At 37.6% G+C, this 14,107-nt stretch overlaps 1 long non-coding RNA gene across 3 annotated transcripts; it reads right to left on the bottom strand.

Annotated features, from left to right (window-relative positions):
• Positions 1 to 328: 328 nt before the first annotated feature.
• On the bottom strand, positions 329 to 11,231 carry LOC130854782 (uncharacterized). Of its 3 annotated transcripts, XR_009054180.1 has the most exons (4): positions 9,152 to 11,231; positions 5,950 to 6,123; positions 3,252 to 4,341; positions 329 to 1,900 (listed from the first exon to the last, which is right to left on the bottom strand). It is a non-coding gene; the product is annotated as an uncharacterized LOC130854782 (long non-coding RNA). The 3 variants fall into 3 exon arrangements; XR_009054181.1 differs by lacking the exon at positions 5,950 to 6,123; XR_009054179.1 differs by lacking the exon at positions 9,152 to 11,231 and having other exon boundaries at positions 5,950 to 9,098.
• Between the last annotated feature and the right edge of the window lie 2,876 nt (positions 11,232 to 14,107).

Here is a 14,107-nt window from a genome sequence, read left to right as displayed (position 1 = left end):
CTAGCCACGCTTCAGTGGAAGCACAGACTCTTAACCACTGGAGCACCAGGGAAGGCCCCAATGCCCCAATAAGTCCCCTACATATGAACAAGTTCTGTTCCAAGAGCACGTTCATAAGTTCAATTTATTCATAAGTCCAACAAAGTTAGCCTAGGTACCCAACTAATACAATTGGCTATATAGTACTGTACTGTAATAGGTTTATAATACTTTTCACACAAAGAATACACAAAAAATAAGGAAAACATTTTTAATCTTATAGTACAGTACCTTGAAAAGTACAGTAGTACCAGCTACATCACCACTGCTTTTGCGTTTGCTTCTGGACATCTTGGGCTTGAAATAAAGATACTGTACTACTATACTCTATACAGTACTGTACAGTAAAGTATACAAAAGCACAACCACGTGTAGAAGATGCACGCACGTGACAATGTACGCCAAACACGTGAACTAACTTACATGATTGGACATGTGAATGCATGTTCACATCTTTGAAAGTTCGCAACTTGAAGGTTAGTATGTAGGGGACTTACCATACATCCTCTTTTGATAGACTCAGAGAGACATTTGATAAGATCGGTATGTGGGAAATGTTTAATTCCAGGTTATTAACATGCAAATGTTAATTTCTTTCTAATTGAGCTAAGCAAAATAATCAAGAGGTTGAGCCTACTAAAAATTGATTGTAAAAAAATTGAATGGGAGATATACAAGGTTTAGAATTAGATATGGAATGAAAAAGAAAACTAAGAGATCAGTTCACAGGTATGCATAACTTACCCCATTTATTTAATGATATTAACATATATAGTGCTTTTTTTGCCAGATGCTATTCTAAGCACTTAACAAGTATTAATTCCTTTAATACATACTGTAATTTTCTCATATAAATCCTATTATTCATCATAATTTATAGATCAGGAAACCAAGGCCCAGAAATTTGTGAGGGACATACAGCTAATAAGCAGTAGAGATAAAATTTGAATCCCAGCAGTCATGATCCAGAAGCTGACCTTTTAACCTCTCTGCTAAGCAGTCTTCATGTTAAATCATATTACGATTAAATCAGCCCCTATCAAGGAATTCTGGCACCTAATTTTCTAAATGAAAAATAAATTTCAATTTATTAACTTGCAAAAATAAATGTGGACAGGTCATTAAGCAGATCAAACTTTTTGTATCAGCTTAGCCAGCATGTAATTCCTGCTACTTGGGAAATCAAAACATGAGAGGAATGCTTGATAAGGAAGGGATGAGAATAAAAGGAATTCACTACAAGCCTTAGTCAGTTGGGGCTGTGATCACAAAAGTACTATAGATTGGGTGGCTTAAACAACAAACACTTATTTCTCTCAATTCTGGAGCTGGGAAGTCCCAGATCCAGTGCCTGGTGGTAACACTTCCTGTTTGCAGATGGCCATCCTCTCCTTGTATCCTCACATATGGGAGAACAGAGAGAGCAAACTCTCCTATCTCTTCTTATGAGGGTACTAATCCAATTCATTAGGGCTTCATCTTCACAATCTGATTACTTTCCAGAATCCCCACTTCTTCATATCAGCACATTGCATCACATTGGGCATTAGGATTTCAACATGGATTTTAAGGGGACGCAAACATTCAATCCAAAACACCATGTGATTCAAACATAGAGCAGCATCAGGTCCTGATGTCCTACTGCATGCATCTCCACCAAAGGTGGAATCAAGCCTTGTGCTCATCTGACTCAAGAGTCTTTTCAAGAGCTGACCTTGAGGAGTCAAACTTATCTTCTGGTTTTGGATAGAGACATTTCACATACTAGCCTTTTTAAAGGTAACCGCACTTTTCATCAAATGTTCATATATTCATTTGGGGGCCACCATACAACCAAAGAAGGCAGGATATATATTCAGGTCTAGAGTGACAACAAAGAGGAAATTCAGGGCAAATTAAGAACATACCAAAGAACAATTTCAAGCAGTATGGGCTACAATTTTAAATGCCATGAAAATAATCTCAAAATTGTTTATGTTTTATGAGACCAATTTAAATGACATTAAAAGCCTGAGGTTATCATTGAAATCCAACAAAAATATCAATGATCATATATTGTTATTCCTGAGAAGTAGGAGTTGAATCTAGATAGTGCATCAACTCTGTTTCAGAGAGTTGTACCTATAATACTGCAGTCAACTGAGTGTGTTACAAATGGATTAGACATTTTGTGTGCATTTGAGGAATGGAGGGTGGGGGAAGAGGGTAGCTCAGGACTTAAAATCTGTAATCCTATCACACAATCTAATATAGTCACCAGGTACAACCCATCTACTAGTTTGTATATGAAACTGACATGGAGAGACACTTTGCAAAACATACTAGTACAATACAGAGTAGTCTTGACCCTTACTTTGTTTTTTACAAGTTTTGATACTACTCAGTAACAAAAGTGATTTATTCAAAGAAGTGCATAATAAGATATCACTAATCACATGGTTGAAAGTCTTAAAAAAGGTTATAATCATTGGTAAAGTGTGTGTTCTCTGTTTTGCTATTGAGAGTATAAACTGGAATATACCATCTCATATGAAGAAAAAATGGCATCAACAGCCTTAAAATTTTTCATATCATTTGATCCATTAATTACTGTTTTATAAATGAATGCTAGGAAAATGAAACTCTGCTTAAAGATTGATACATAAGAATATCCCTCACAGCATTATTTATAATGACAAAACACTGGAAATACCCTAAATTTCTACTATTGAGTGAATGGTTACATTATTGGTTATATTATTCATTTTAAGTGCCAGGCCAATGATTACCCAGGTTTCAGGGGACATTCACTCTACCGAACTCCCTCAAGAGAGTGTGTCAATTATTCTCCCAGAGCTCCGTGCTGAGTGGGCTGGACTCAGCTTTGTGAACTGAGTCCCACCTGACTCCGTCTCTCAGGTTGCTGCCTCATCACTTTCCTCTCTAGTTTTCCACAGTGCCTCAGATCTGCATCTCACTCCTCAAAATATCGTGTTGCACAATCTGGTTCCAATCCCTAACCTCTCAGGTGTCCTCCCCTCCTCCACACCCCTCAGGAAGGAGCAAAGTAGCGCATTTCTCAGTCGTGAATGCGCAAGCTATTGGTATCTAGGGATGCAATTAAGGATAGGCATGGCATTAGGAATCCATGCAGTATTTGGCTATTCCAGAGCCAGGCATACAACATGGGGTCACTTCTTGGGAAATCTGTCTGCCTGGAGCAGAACCCTCACCAAGGAGCTGAGGAATGAGGCTGAGTCCAGAGGAATGCAAAGCAACTGCTTGGAGCTCTGTCTGATCAGGGTCTGAGTCCACATGTAGAAACTGTCCAGCCTCAGGAGTCTGAAGAAGATAGGCACAGAAGATTAGGAAGAAGAGGGCACCAGTTAGTAACATCATGATTATATCTGGAGAGTGACCCCTCAGGCAATGGGACATCTGCTTTCTTGGGCTGGCTTTTTGGGCTGGTCAGAAATCTCCCCATCTGTACCTGCATCTGCAGCCAGCATCCCACCTTAGGGAATGATGCCCAACTTGTTTCTCCTTTCTTAACAATTTCTGTAAATTAAGCACTATCTCAGGGATCTTCAAACATTTTTACTTAGATGCTTTCTAAAGTAATTGATAAAACTGTGTACTCTCGCACACATTTTTAAGTTCACAGGGAAAACTACTCAGCTTAAGTTTAAATAATTGCAAAGAATATAAATTCTGATGTATTCCAAATTTGACATTTTAAAATAAATCTGTTAAAAACTCTTGGGAAAGTACCCAAAGTGTGATGGCTCCATAACATGGTGACTAGGCTAGGTGGCACTGTTTTCCCCAGAATTCTCTTTCCTGTATGCTTCTGGTAAGGGTGGGCCACAGGAAAGAGTCTTGTGGGGAATTTGGAGAATAAACAGTGAAGCAGCAACCATTTTGTGGCTCATGTGGTCCTTGCTTCCCTGCTGGCTCACGTTGTTGGAGAGGATCTGCAGCCCCATCTGCAACTGTTTCACCTGCTCCTTCAGCTCCTCCAGCTCCTGGGACAAGTGTGTGTTTCGCATTTTGGTCCAGGCACCACCCTCTCCCATAGGACACCCAGGTCAAGACTGGAGGCAGCGAGAACTGACATGGATTCCAGGCTCTTCTTGCTTGAGTTCATCATGAAGGGATGCTTGTTCTCGTTCCTCCCAACTCTACATCCGTTTCCTCTTCCCAATGGTCTGCTTTGTTGACTTCAAGCTCCAGTGTCAGAGGCAAAGGCTGCCACTTTCCAGGGACTGGTTAGCCAGTTCCCAAAACCATATTAGCTCAAATCCTTGTGGCAAATCTCTTGTTCTGTAAAAATAGAGAAATTGATATAAAGAGATGGAAGGTAGATGGATAGACAGATGCCCCCACCCAATGGTTCTGATTAAACCCTAATATACAAACACCATAGTGACTTGTTTCCCTTCATTATTCATTTTAAAAACACATGATCCATCTCTTCTTGAACAGTCAGACGGTTACATCATTTATTTCATTCCTTGAATTCATATTTCCATCCCATTTTAACACAAATGTACTACTTTTACATTTTACCCAACTATTGATCACTCAATCATACTTCTCCTCAACTGAAATAAATTCATAAATTATTTTTATAACCTGTGGCCATGATGCTCAAAGTATTAAAACATGTCTTAATGGATTTTATTCTTATTCCATTAGTAATAGTAAGCAACTGATCACTATTACAAAAGTACATTACTAATTATTAAATATTTGTTTTCGTTAGCAATTGCTGTTGGCACCCCAAAACTCAGTGACTAAATCAATAATGTATTTTTCTAGCTCATGTGTCCTTGCTGTCAAAGACTGCATTTCTTTGAGAGAAAATGACTTCATGGCAACAAGAAGCACCAGGAAATGATGAAAATAATCCAGGTCACTGAGAACATGAAAATACTGTTTACAGTGGTGCTGTGTAAATTCCTTCATTATAACCTGACAGTTTTTAGTCAGTAAAAAAATTATATTCAAAATATAAATTGTTGTATTTGATCGATTTTGCATAAGACATTAGGTAATCACAACCACATACACAAAAGAAAGCTTTGTGTTTCTGCTAAGCTTCAGAGGAAAACGTGAAAAAAATCAATCCCCTTTTCCCAGGAAACTGTAACTTATTGTCATATAGCTTCTGGCTACTCACTGATGGTTAATACGTAAAAGAAAGAAATATTTATTTCAGGACCATTTAAATAGAGGGATGAGAATCCCTTACAGAGATCTGAATATAGAAAGGAGCCATGCTAAAAATGGCTATCCATTTTAAAGGCTCAGAAAGAAACTGAAAATGGCTGTGAGAAAGTAAGAATGATTCATACAGCCCTTGAACTTGGCCTTTTGAGAGAACAGATATATTCTGCCCTGTGTTTACAGCATTTAATCCCCATCCCCTCCATAAGAAAGGCTGTAATGAAAGCCAATTACGCCATAACATACCACTGGAAAGAATGATCCATCTATTTTCCATTGTTTACTCAGTTACGAGGGGTTACCATGGTTCAGGCAGCCTCATTACAGGCAATGCTAAACATGCAGTGTGAACGGAGATTACATAAAGGAACCAGGGATGGTGTGGTATGAAATCCAATGGTTCCTTGTTTTATAGCAACAAAATAGTCTGCTAAACAGTGAGTATAGCAAGAGGGGGAAAAAAGCTCAAGAAAACATATGTGTCACATTTTATGTAAAATTTTATATGCTACTTAAAACACAAAAAAGTTTATGACACTAAAGCAAAAAAATGGACATGTTAGAGAGTAAGAAGAGTGTAAAATAAAACAAACCTCACCATTTTGCCCCTAATCTGTATGACTTGGTTTAAGTATTCCATTATTTTTCAAGCCACAGACTGCAGGAAAAACAAGTATTGTTGCTTCAATAACTTTCACTTACTTTCGCTTTGTTTTGTTTCAGTTTTTAGCTTGGAAGTTTTTCTTGAATTAACTTTGCTATACATTGGTGTGTTTTCTCAAATGTAGTTGTAGGATTTCTCGCTTGTGAACAAAGGGATTGCTGGATACATGTCCAAGGGATAGATCACCTTTCAATATCAGATGCTCTGAGGACCTAGAACCAGTGCAGAAACTTGAAAACCATTCCATAAACTGGAGTAATCAGGTGTATAGGAACTAAATTTTTACCTTGTATAAAATGGATGCTCAGTAGGTCATGTTAGATAGGTAACTGACTGAGCCCATTAAATACATAATGAGCTGTTAGAACTAAAAGATAAAAGAAAGTTTTCTAGCAACGCAGTGAAAGTGATGATGCATTTCTTAAGTAAAAATCCAGATTAAAAAAAAGATCTCAGACTTGAAAAGTTACATTTTACCTACTCTGAAGTATGAGAAAAAGGATAAACTCTTTCTTACAAGGTTCCTAAATTGTATCTGTCAGGAGAAAAAAGAAACCAAAATATGAAACAGAAGTTTTAATTTAATAGAAGTAGGTCAAGACATCATGTAGCCTTCGTTGTGTTTTCAACTTATCGACAATAATCAAGTGAGTGCTTCCTCATAAGGAGGCATGTAGCTTTGAAAGAATATTGATTCTGAGATCTCAGAACAGGCCGACTCTAACAGGAAAGGAGGCAGGAGGTTAGTGAATAAACACAACATTTTGAAATACTGACAGGCAGTCTTGGAAACAATCCATCGTCTAACTCAATTGTGAAGCACATAATTGAAATTGCTTTAGTAGAAGAGTTTATTATCTGTTGCCCTATGAACCTGATGAATTACACATCAATGTAGAAAGTGCTGGAAACTGCAAATTTGACTAGTATAATGGAAAGAGTACTAAGCTTGGAGTCAGAAGGCGTGGGTTGAGTTTCAGCTTCTTTACTTACTTGGGTATATCCCTTGAGCAGTTTACTTAATCTTTCTGAGTCAACTGTGCCCATAAATAATGTGGTAGATGGGCTAAAATGCTTTTGAAATACTAAAGAACTAAAGGAATTATTATTTTGAAAGTTCATGTAGGAAATATACACAAAGATGTATGGTTTTATTTTAAAAATGTAATTTCCTCAATGAGCAATTTATGGATATTAAAATAGGTTGAACTGACAATGACTTCAAAAATTAAAGTTCACTAGATATGCCTATGTGTCTTCGGTTGAACTTCAGTGTCAAATGACATCTGTCTGGCAGCTCATCATATTGCCACTCCAGGAATTCACAGAGTAAGATCAAAAGGCACAACAATACTTTAAGCTCCATAAAGGCAGGGATATTTTACACTGTATCCCCAGTGCCTAAACAGCACCTAGCATGTAGGAGGAATTCCATAAATATTTCATGAAAGAATAAATTAATTAACCAGGACTAGAAGTCATCCTGTTGTCAGAATCCAGAAAGAATCTGAACTGATAACTTGATGGGAGTAACAATTACTGATCTCTGCATAATATACAATCAAGCAATGCAAATTTGCTGGTTTGAAAGGAAAAGAGAAACCTTTACCCTTACCCCACGTCTGCCACTTACTCAGAAGAACAAAACATTCACCAACTGGAAATCAAGACACATACCTCCCTCCAGCCTCAGTGCAGCAACCTGAGAATTGGTTTCCCTTCTCTTAATTAGTCTATCTCATTGTGTGAAAAATTAGACTAAGACCTCCCCAGAAAATAAATAGGCAAAAAATAAGGAGGAGAAATATTTGTAGAGCTCTGGGAGATATAGTCCTCATAGATAAAATATTATGGAAGAATGGAGCTAGGATGAACCCAAAATACTACTGCATGTGGAAAAGTATGGATTTTGCCATAATTCTGATGTTTTAGCATCTCAGACAACCAAACAGTAGAGACAAAATAAGATATCAGCTCAAGTCAAGCAGAATTCCATTTACTGTGCGTCTGGTATTTACTTATATTAGCCTACGAGGTAAACAGCAATACCCCATCTAACTTGAAGTCGAAGAACATGTTGACTAAAACTCAGTGTTTCACAGCCTGTGACTTACTTAAAAATGCCCCATCAGAGATACTGTGTTATTTATGTGCAAGTGCGTGTAAGCTTTGGTTCCCAGGCTAGTCCACTGTTATACTTAAAAGTTCTCGGGCTGGGTGTTCAACTCACTTACTATCAAGAATGAAAGGCCTGAGAGTGGTCAGTGCAAATTCTAATCAGGAATCTGTTACTTTGCTAATTAGCATACTGGATTTCAGAATTTCTTTTTTTATGTTTTAATCTAGCCAAATTTTTTTTAATTGAAATATAGTTGATTTACAAGGTTGTATTGGTTTCAGGTGTACAACAAAGTGATTTGGTTATATATATATATATATATATATATATTTCTTTTCCAGGTTCTTTTCCATTATAGGTTAACGCAAGAAATTGAATATAGTTCCCTGTGCTATCCTGTAGGTCCTTGTTGTTTATCTATTTATACATAGCAGTGGGTATCTGTTAATCCCAAACTTCCAATTTATCCCTCTCTCTCCCCCCTTTCCCCTTTGGTAACCATAAGTTTGTTTTCTGTCTGCGTGTCTACTTCTGTTTTGTGTATAAGTTCAGAATCTAACACAGGCCCTGTACATAATAGGCATTAAGAAAATGTTTGATGAATAAATATATGAATCTACTTCTCCCTTTTCCATAAAATAATTACTGAACATATGAGTAACTTAAGGAAACACATATGGCTTCTAAACAAAGGAGACTCCAATTTGATATTCTGTGGCCTATCACTCTCAAACATAGAAGGTAAATAACATCTTAAATGTACTCTTATTGAAAAGATCTTGTTTTGCCTCTAAAGCACAAAGATTCCAAACGAAAGATTTTGTTCTGTCTTCTGCAGCAAACATATCCATTAAAATATAATAATGAGTAGACAGTATTTAAAATTTTTAAGTGACTTCTTTTATTTTCAAAGGATTTTAATATCCTTATATATCTAAAATCAATGCTACCAACTCTTGCCAAACAAATAAAGAATTAAAAGAAACTACATATATTTCGGCTAAAAATTCCAGCTAGATTTTAAGGGGACTAGTGATTAATTAATTTTCACATGAATAAAAACTGCCTTGGGCTGCTGCTATGGTGCTTTGATACCACTCGGCAGTAATGTGCAGACTTACCAGGAAAGAAGACAAATGAAGACTATAGCACAATGCTCCCTGTAACTCCAGTCCTTGTTCCAAGCACAATTCCATTGCTGTCTGGGTGATCTGAGAATAAATGCTTTCAAGACACACACATGAAAAGGGATTGCGTAAGTAGTATCCTGCAGTAACCTCAACATTAATCTGCAAAATAACAAAACCTGCTGACAGACTGATCAGATCATAGGTTTTTCTTCTATGTTGTGACAGCCATTTCCATGTTTTTGCAATTATATGGTTTTAGACAAAGCAATCGTTTTAGCAACTTCTCATCATTCTTCCCAAATAGCAAAGACTTAAGTGGACATCTTTGTAATATAGCTGTCAGTATTTCTGACACTCTTGTTTTGTGACGTGACAGTCACAGCCACTATTAATTGGTTCCTGGGAATGAAGTCAATTGTAATGAAGGTGATGCTGTTAAAAAATATTTAGCATATTTTAATTGTTAAATCAGTTGTAGTTACATGCAATGTGGTTCAAAGGCAATCAGTGCTGCTAATAAACTGCGCACACACACACATACACACACGTCACACTAATGCACTTGCTATAATGAGCTCCAAAAAGGAAGGAATCTTCACCTGTATTGTTCACTGATGTATACCTAGAACCTAGAACAGTGCCTGGAACATTACAGGAACCTCATAGATATTTGTGGAGAGAATTGTGCCATACAAAACACAGTGCTTATGGCTTTGTGTGTATATAAACTGAACGTTTCCCAGAACAACACTGAAAAGTGTGAGGCTCTGTTTTCTTAATTTCATCTTCCATCTTCTATACTTCCAAGTCCCTATCAAATCTACTCTGTTCCCTTTAGGCATCTAACAATGTCAAAAATCATATTAATAATTATAACTTTCACATAAAGCTTACCATGTCCAGAAACCCAGCTGTGCACTTTGCATTTTAATTCCCACAACAATGTTATAAATCAGGTGATATTATAACTCTCATTTAATAGATAAGACAAATTGAATTAGAGAGAGGTAAGTACCTTGAACTACATTCAAAATGAAAGGAGGAGCTGGGACCAGATCACAAATACCCCAGACTAGAATCCCTGGCCCCATCAACTTATTATAGCGCCTCCCAGCGATGTTCTGCTCACTGAGCCCTTTTCCCTACCACCATGTGAGAGGACAGACTACACTTCTTTTCTCATGTCTCAAAATCCCTACTTCCCTTCTCAGTTTCCTTCCCCTACCCACCAATGCCAATGCCAGAATCCATCTTCTCTGCCTCAACTGGAATGAGGATGCTCTCAGCCATGTAGGATGGCTGACTAATCAACTCATTACCCATTAGTGTAAATAAGTTTCTACCAGTGTATTGCCAAAGCCAAGAATTTCCATCTTCAATCTTTAATCTCTGCTGTTTAATGATAATAATAGGTGATTTTATCTATTCATTAAGAAATTTGGGCATCAGCAAGAAATGGAGAAAAATACCTCCCAAAGTAGATAAAATTTCATTGGATACTGTTCATTATAAAGCTTACTTACCTATTTGCTAAGCATTGTGTTAGGCAATGGGGGATACAAAGTTGAGTAAAGCAGGGCCCTGTCCTCTCAGAACTAAAGGAAGAGAGGGATGGAGAGAAAAGGAGGTGTGGTAATGGCATTGATGGTTTTAAATAAGGTACGATATTGGCCCCAAGGAGAAAAGATTAAGTCAGCCTGAAGAGGTTAGATAAGTTTTGACAACAAAGGTAGTTTTTATGTTAGGTCTTAGAAAAATTAATATTAGAGAGAGCAAGAAATGGAGGACTTAAGAATGGGAAAAGGAACAAGGTGAGCAAAGGTGAAGAAATGGGTAATTGCATGAATGGACCTAGAGGGTATTATGCTAAGTGAAATGGCAGACAGAGAAAGATGACTACTATATGATTTTACTTATATGTGGAATCTAAAAAACAAAACAAATGAACTCGTATAACTCAATTGAAACAGAGTTATAGATACTGAGAACAAACAGGTGGTTGTCAGAGGGGATGCAGGTGGGGTTATGGATGAAATAAATGAGGAAGATTACGAGGTACAAACTTCCAATTATAAAATAAATGAGTCATGGAGATGAAATGTACAACATGAGGAATACAGTCAATTATGTTGTAATATCTGTGTATGGTGACACATGGTAGCTAGACTTTTCATCGTGATGATCTTGTAACGTAAAGAAATATCCAATTACTATGTTGTGCACCTGAAACTAACATAGTGTTGTAGGTCAAATATACTTGAATTATTAAAAATATATGTATATGTAGATATGGAGAGTAAATGCATCAAAATGCTCATGATCATTACCTCTGAGGGGTGGGGATTATGGGTGATTGTTACTTTTTACTTTACCTTTTTTTTTTTCTTTAAACATTTATTTATTTATTTCATTGCACCAGTCTTAGTCGTGACAGGTAGGCTCCTTAGTTGCAGCATGCAAACTCTTAGTTGTGGCATGTGGGATCTAGTTCCCCGACCAGAGATTAAACCCAGGCCCCCTCCATTGGGAGCTCAGAGTCTTAACCACTGCACCATCAGGGAAGTCCCTACTTTATCCTTTTAAATATTCCTAGCTGTCTGCAATGAACATGCATCACTTGTAAAATTAGAAAGAAAACAATAAATGTCATTAAAAATGAAAATTAAATAAATAAGTCCCAAATTGATAATAAATTAGGAAATTGAAATATATGCTATATCTGAAGCTAATGAAAGAATAGAAATTAATCCCATAAACTGTACTACTTTAAAAGGGGGTAAAAAAGCAATATGTAAGCATTTCAGTTCTGTCTTCACCAGCTCTTGATACTGTCAATTTTTTAAAAAAACATTTCTAATCACTTTGTAGTAGTAATTTATTCACTTAAAAAAATTTTTTTTTACTTTTAAATTTACATTTTTTTAATGATTAATGTTGTAGAGTATCTTTTTACATGCTTGTTTGCCATTTGTACCTCTTTATTGGTGAAGCACTTGGATCTTTTGACATTTTAAAAAATTGGGTCATTTGCTTAGTATTGAGTTTTGAGTTATTTGTTTATTTTGAATACAAGTAGTTTATTGAATATATGTATTGAAAATCTTTTGAAATGGATAATTACATTTGTGTTTAGAAATTCATAATCTATTTTAATTAGAATATGGGGTGGTGATGGGAGGTAGGAGTCTTCATTGAGGCAGGAACAAAGGCTATAGAAACCAATAGGACCACTTGGTCCCTAGTCCTGTATAAAGAATAGTCCTCCAAGCAATGGTCAGGGGACACTCATAGCCATCTTCCTAAATCACCAGTTTGGGGACATAAAATTTTCAAAAGGGAATGTACTATGTATAGCATAGATGCAAAAGACCTGAATTTTTACAGTAAAAGAGAGGAGCTTTATACTGATTTGTTTAAAATTAAAGAACAGATTGTAGAAAGAAATTTGTTTTATTAAAAGTTAAGGATGGTGGGGACTTCCCTTGTGGTGCAATGGTTAAGAATCCACCTGCCAATGCAGGGAACAAGGGTTTGATTCCTGATCCAGGAAGATACCACATGCTGCAGAGCAACTAAGCCCATGCACCACAACTACTGGAGCCTGTGCTCCGCAGCAAAAGAAGAAGCACGAGTACTGCAACAAAGAGTAGCCCCCCCCCCACAGCAACTAGAAAAAGCTTGTGTGCAGCAACAGAGACCCAATGCAGCAACAGAGACCTGATGCAGCATAATAAAATAAAATGAAATAAAATAATCTAAATACATAAATAAACAAATTAATTAATAAAATTTTTTAAAAAGTTAAGGATGATGAATCACACTAAATTTTAATGAGGAGAATTTTGTAAAACAGGAACTTTGGGTGTGTTTTGAAAAACTAATTATAAAATAAATATGATCCTGAAGATGGTGGATTAGAAGGACGTGTGCTCGCTCTCTCTTGCAAGAGCACCAGAATTACAACTAACTGCTGAACAATCATTAACAGAAAGACACTGCAACTCATCAAAAAAGACACCCCACAACCAGAGACAAAGGAGAAGATGCAATGAAATGGTAGGAGGGGTGCAATCAGGATAAAACCAAATCCCATAACTGCTGGGTGGGCAACTCACAAACTGGAGAACAGTTATACCACAGAAGCCCACCCACTGGAGTAAGGGTTCTGAGCCCCATGTCAGGCTTCACAACCTGGGGGTCCGGCAACAGGAGGAGGAATTCCCAGAGAATCAGACTTTGAAGTCCAGTGGGATTTGACTGCAGGACCTCCACAGGACTGGGGGAAACAGAGACTCCACTCTTGGAGGGCACACAAAAAGTAGTGTGTGCACCAGGACCCAGGGGGAAGGAGCCGTGACCCCATAGGAAACTGAACCAGGCCTACCTGCTGGTGCTGGAGGGTTGCCCCCAGAGGTGGGGGGCACCTATGGCTCACTGTGGAGATAGGGACGCTGGTGGCAGGGGTTCTGGGAGGTGTTCATTGGCATGAACCCTCCTGGAGTCTGCCATTATGCCCGATAAAGAGCCTGTAAGCTCCAGTGCTGGCTAGCCTCAGGTCAAACAACCAACAGGGTGGGAAAGCAGCCCCACCCATTGACAGACAAGCGGATTAAAGTTTTACTGAGCTCCACCCACCAAAGCAACACCCAGCCCTACCCACCACCAGTCCCTTCCATCAGGAAGCACTCACAAGCCTCTTGGACAGCTTCCTCCACAATAGGGCAGACAGTAATATTAAGCAGTATCATCAATATTTCATTCTGTGGAACTGAAAACCACAGCCACAGAAAGACAGAGAAAATGAAAAGGCAGAGGACTTTGTACCAGATGAAGGGACAGGATAAAACCCCAGAAAAACAACTAAATGAAGGGGAGATAGGCACCACCTCAGAAAAACAATTCAGAATAATGATAGTGAAGATGATCCAGGACTTTGAAAAAAGACTG

The sequence above is a fragment of the Hippopotamus amphibius genome, chromosome 6 (assembly GCF_030028045.1).
Source record: "Hippopotamus amphibius kiboko isolate mHipAmp2 chromosome 6, mHipAmp2.hap2, whole genome shotgun sequence".
Lineage (NCBI taxonomy): Eukaryota > Metazoa > Chordata > Mammalia > Artiodactyla > Hippopotamidae > Hippopotamus > Hippopotamus amphibius.
The sequence above is the reverse complement of the archived record's forward strand: the minus strand, read 5'-3'. Positions and strand labels throughout refer to the sequence as shown.